We start from the raw sequence: 6000 nt of genomic DNA on the forward strand, positions 1-6000 counted from the left end.
GCTCTCAATTTTATAACAGCTACTAAAAACTAGAAACTAAAAATAACATTTCTATACGAAATTAAATTGTAAACTTCTCCAAAGTAAACTCCGTAAATGTGTCAAGGTTTCCTCGAAAAATTAATACTTTCTTCTCATTGTTCGCTTATTTGTGTAGTGATATTGTATTTAAACAATGCTATATTGTACTATTTAATTGAAATTTGGACTGCGCTTTATTAAGACGTAAAGAAAACAAGAGAATTATGTTGAGTAATATGCTGATCGCAGATTAGGTAAATTATTATAATTAAATTACAGACAGTGTTGAAACGTTAGCTGTACGCCTTGTATGTACATAATGAGGAAATAGTGTAGTATAAATATCTTTGAAGACAGTTTAGTTTGAATATAAAATTTTGTATGTGCATTGCTAGTTTTTTACCATAGTTGAGGGAAGCTTAATCACATCAATTTGTCAATTTTAAGTAAGAATTGGTGTGCTCGTCTCTTCAACGACCTAGTACAATTGGTTCGGAAATACTTCAGTGGGCACATTAGTAACATTATTCATAGCGTATAAAATTATTTAATGTGTCACTTTCGAAGCCTGTCGCTTTATGAACGTAATTATTTTATTATTAAAAACCACAAGTATGTAGATTATAAGCCAGGAATACATACACACGGATTCCTTTCTCATTAAGTGAAATTGGGTTCTTGGTTTTAAGTAGGTACTTGAGCCCACAGATAATAAATACGAATTAGTTTCGGTAGCGCCTGAAAACCACGCAATAGCAATATATTATTCTGTTATCTGTGGTAATAAAGTACATAGTGTGTTGATCTCCTCTTTTTCGGAATCGTATGTTCTTTGTATCGAATAAAGTAACAGACACGTTTAAGTAACATAATTAACTGATTGCGGTTAAACATAACCAGGTTCACATGACTAATGATTATTGTAATTGATAAATCATGTTGTTGTTAAGTCAAATTATCTGTATAAATCCATAATGTTATGTTATGCCCACTAAAATTACCTAGTATACAACACCTATACAATAATTATTTTATTTATGTAAAATTGCAAAAAAAATTCACTTTTAGGAATATTATAGTATTAATATATGCGAACTGGTTGTAAATGTAAATTTACAATTATATTAATTTGTTTTTTTTACGTTCATAAGTGTACATGTTTACCTATATGAGCAAAGATATTTTTGAGTTTGAGTATTATAAATATGTTAATTAAAACAAACAACATACTGAGTTTGGCGCTCAAAAATTAGGTGTGTAAGATTATTAGATTAGTTTTATTGGGTTTGGTTGGAACAAAACACCCCTCGGTCCCAAGAGTATATGTTTCATTTCGCAAGCTCATACGAATCAGTTTCATGATTACAATATCCATCAACATCACATCAATAACTATGTCTATTGTGGTTATATTTTTTTTAGCATAACTTATGTTTACATGTATTGTCATACATATTAGATATAAGATTTTATAAAATTATCAGTAGATTTAGTAATATGTATGATGTTGTAGACTTAATAAATAAATAAATAAATAAGTACCTTATTAAAATAGTTGCCTCCGCAAACTTTGTTATGCCTTTGTTTGCCATAAATATTTTTTTAATTAGCCTTCATTTTTATTAGCTATATATCAACATAATATGGCACATTTTTCTGTGCTGTCCTCATAGGCATCAAACAAAACACCCCTCGGTCCCAAGAGTATATGTTTCATTTCGCAAGCTCATACGAATCAGTTTCATGATTACAATATCCATCAACATCACATCAATAACTATGTCTATTGTGGTTATATTTTTTTTAGCATAACTTATGTTTACATGTATTGTCATACATATTAGATATAAGATTTTATAAAATTATCAGTAGATTTAGTAATATGTATGATGTTGTAGACTTAATACATAAATAAATAAATAAGTACCTTATTAAAATAGTTGCCTCCGCAAACTTTGTTATGCCTTTGTTTGCCATAAATATTTTTTTAATTAGCCTTCATTTTTATTAGCTATATATCAACATAATATGGCACATTTTTCTGTGCTGTCCTCATAGGCATCAAACAAAACACCCCTCGGTCCCAAGAGTATATGTTTCATTTCGCAAGCTCATACGAATCAGTTTCATGATTACAATATCCATCAACATCACATCAATAACTATGTCTATTGTGGTTATATTTTTTTTAGCATAACTTATGTTTACATGTATTGTCATACATATTAGATATAAGATTTTATAAAATTATCAGTAGATTTAGTAATATGTATGATGTTGTAGACTTAATAAATAAATAAATAAATAAGTACCTTATTAAAATAGTTGCCTCCGCAAACTTTGTTATGCCTTTGTTTGCCATAAATATTTTTTTAATTAGCCTTCATTTTTATTAGCTATATATCAACATAATATGGCACATTTTTCTGTGCTGTCCTCATAGGCATCAAACAAAACACCCCTCGGTCCCAAGAGTATATGTTTCATTTCGCAAGCTCATACGAATCAGTTTCATGATTACAATATCCATCAACATCACATCAATAACTATGTCTATTGTGGTTATATTTTTTTTAGCATAACTTATGTTTACATGTATTGTCATACATATTAGATATAAGATTTTATAAAATTATCAGTAGATTTAGTAATATGTATGATGTTGTAGACTTAATAAATAAATAAATAAATAAGTACCTTATTAAAATAGTTGCCTCCGCAAACTTTGTTATGCCTTTGTTTGCCATAAATATTTTTTTAATTAGCCTTCATTTTTATTAGCTATATATCAACATAATATGGCACATTTTTCTGTGCTGTCCTCATAGGCATCTAGCTTTTGGGGAATAAAAACTAAATAAAACAAAATTTCTCTCTATAAAAACCATTCTCAGAGCTCAAGAAATCAATCAAAACATAATTACAACACGTAATTCAACCAACAAATTTGCAAACCCTGCATGTCCCCAGTATTGAAGCTGGCCCACACATAAATTTAAATTAACTGCGTTGCATTAATCGGCACCGAAATGTTTTTTAATGAAAAGCTGAAGTTTCGACTTCCTACGTGGATTTTTCAGTCTAAGTAAATAAAAAGGGGGTTAACGACGAACTAGATTTACTTTTAAACCAAATCGGTGGCAAAGTGATGGATTTCGTAAAACGAAAAAAGGCTCAATTATTGAGATATTTGCGAATTAGTTATTTGAATTAAAGTTGACTCCCGGAGCCCACCCCCCCCCCCCTTCCCCAGAGTATGACGGTGCAGTTTAAAGAAAGATTACCCCAGGGGGGTACCACACGTGGAGAATCCCCCTCTGAGCGTCCATCATCGGAACAATCAGTATCCGGTGGTGGATGCACAGGCTGCCCTTCGTATTCTGGGGTGGGCAAAAACTGCGCTCTAAACAAAACATCCAGTTCTAGTTTTAGGTTTCGATCTCGGGGCAAACGGAAGAATTCGCCGAAGGCAACCCCTTCCACGCTCACAGTGGACTTTACCAATGTTAGGGGGCTCAATTCAAACCTAAGCGCGGTTCACTTTCACCTTGAATCTGCGAAGCCGGCCTTATTCTTCCTGACTGAGACTCAGATATCCTCCCCGGCTGATACTTCTTACCTCTCCTACCCGGGGTACAAATTGGAACATTCATTTGTGCCGCGGGCGGGAGTTTGCGTGTACGTCAGAGAGGATGTCTGTTCTCGTCGCCTTGGGACGCTTGAAGGAAGGGACCTATCTAACCTCTGGCTCCGCATAGACTGCGATGACCATCCGCGATTCTATGCGTGCCTGTATAGGTCCCATAGCGGAAATGACGAAACTGACCGACTCATCGAGCACATCCAAATGGCTACAGATTCCCTGCTTGAAAGGGTTCCTACTGCCGAAATCGTGATACTTGGCGATTTTAACGCCCACCATGCCGATTGGCTCGGCTCTGAAACCACCGATCACGCGGGAAGATCCTTTCACGACTTTGCTTTAGCCTACGACCTGACACAAATGGTCCCTGCGATTACGCAAATACCAGATGTGGACGGTCATAAACCGTCTTTGTTGGACCTTCTGCTGACTTCGCATCCGGAGAACTATCAAGTCTCCGTTGACCCGCCATTGGGTTCATCGGATCATTGTGTGGTCCGGAGTACTGTGCCATCTACGCGCCCTTCGCGGTCGCGCTTTTTGGGTTTTCGCCGTATTTGGCACTACAAGTCAGCAGATTGGGACGGGATGCGGTCTTTCTTTGCGTCCTACCCTTGGGGGCCTATTTGCTTTTCGTCTGAAGCTCCAGATTCCGTCGCTGCCTCTGTCGCCGAAGTGGTTCTGCAGGGAATGGAACTCTTTATTCCTTTTTCTGCGGTGCCGATCGGTGGCAAGTCTCAGCCCTGGTTTAAGCGTTCTTGCAAGGCAGCCTCGCGTCGAAAGCGAGAATGCTTTAAGGCATGGGCAAAAGCGGCGAAATCTCGTGATGCTAATACCAGCGAACTCAAAAAAGCATATAACTCAGCCTCCAGGTCCTTCAAACGGGAAATCACTAAAGCAAAGTCAGAGCACAGCCAGCGAGAGATTGGCCCAACTCCCTTCGGGGACTCGAGCCTTCTGGTCTCTAGCCAAAGCTGTCCAAGGGAATTTTTGTCAGCCCTCCATTCCACCATTGCACAGGGAGGATGACTCGCTGGCCCACACTGCGAAGGAGAAGGCCGACCTTTTAGGCTGTCTCTTCGCGTCCAACTCGACTTTGGATGACCGAGGGAGATCACCACCGAGCATTCCACGGTGTGATTCTTCGATGCCGGAAGTTAAATTCCGGCAACGTGCTGTCCGTAAAGCATTGTCTTCCTTGGACATACATAAGTCGAGCGGGCCGGATGGTATTCCTCCAATTGTGCTGCGTACTTGTGCTCCTGAGTTGGCTCCGGTCTTAACGCGCCTTTTCCGGTACCTGTACTCGCTTGGCACTGTCCCGGAGTGCTGGAAGATCGCTTCGATACATCCGATCCCTAAAAAAGGCGATCGCTCCGATCCGTCCAACTATCGCCCAATAGCGATAACCTCCTTGTTCTCCAAAATAATGGAATCCATTATTAATTGCCAGCTCCTCGAGTATCTGGAGGGCCACCAGCTGATAAGTGACTCTCAGTACGGCTTTCGTCGTGGTCGTTCGGCTGGTGACCTTCTTGTATACCTTACGCATAGATGGGCGGAGGCAATTGAGTCCAAGGGGGAGGCTCTAGCGGTTAGTTTGGACATAGCGAAAGCCTTCGATCGGGTGTGGCACAGAGCACTGCTCTCGAAGCTTCCAGCCTATGGGCTTCCCGAGAAATTATGCGATTGGATCTCCAGCTTTCTGGCCGATCGGAGCATCAAGGTCGTCATCGACGGAGCATGTTCCGACCTTAAACCCGTGAACGCTGGGGTCCCACAAGGCTGTGTTTTATCCCCGACCCTGTTTCTTCTGCATATCAATGATATGTTGCAACTTAGCAACATTCACTGCTATGCGGATGACAGCACTGGGGACACTCTTTACACCGGCCGGGCAAGTATTTCTCGGGCAGATGTCGATGAGTACCGGAACAAACTTGTGTCTGAAGTAGAAAATCTACTACGTGGAGTCTCTGACTGGGGCAGACTAAACCTAGTCCAATTTAACCCCAAAAAGACACAAGTTTGCGCGTTTTCCGCTAAAAAAACACCCTTTGTCGCTACTCCTCTATTCGAAAACACTCTCCTTAAAGCCACAGCTAGCATTGGAATACTTGGCGTTGACATATCGAACGACGTTCAGTTTCGCGGTCACTTGGAGGGAAAGGCAAAATTAGCCTCCAAAAATCTCAGTGTGCTCAGCAGGGCGAGACGGTACTTCACTCCGGGCCACCGCTTGCAACTATATAAAGCGCAAATTCGGCCCCACATGGAGTACTGTTCCCACCTTTGGGCGGGTGCTCCCCAGTACCAGCTTCTTCCACTTGACCGTA

This window comes from Pieris rapae, chromosome 17, assembly GCF_905147795.1.
Source record: "Pieris rapae chromosome 17, ilPieRapa1.1, whole genome shotgun sequence".
Taxonomy (NCBI): Eukaryota; Metazoa; Arthropoda; class Insecta; order Lepidoptera; family Pieridae; genus Pieris; species Pieris rapae.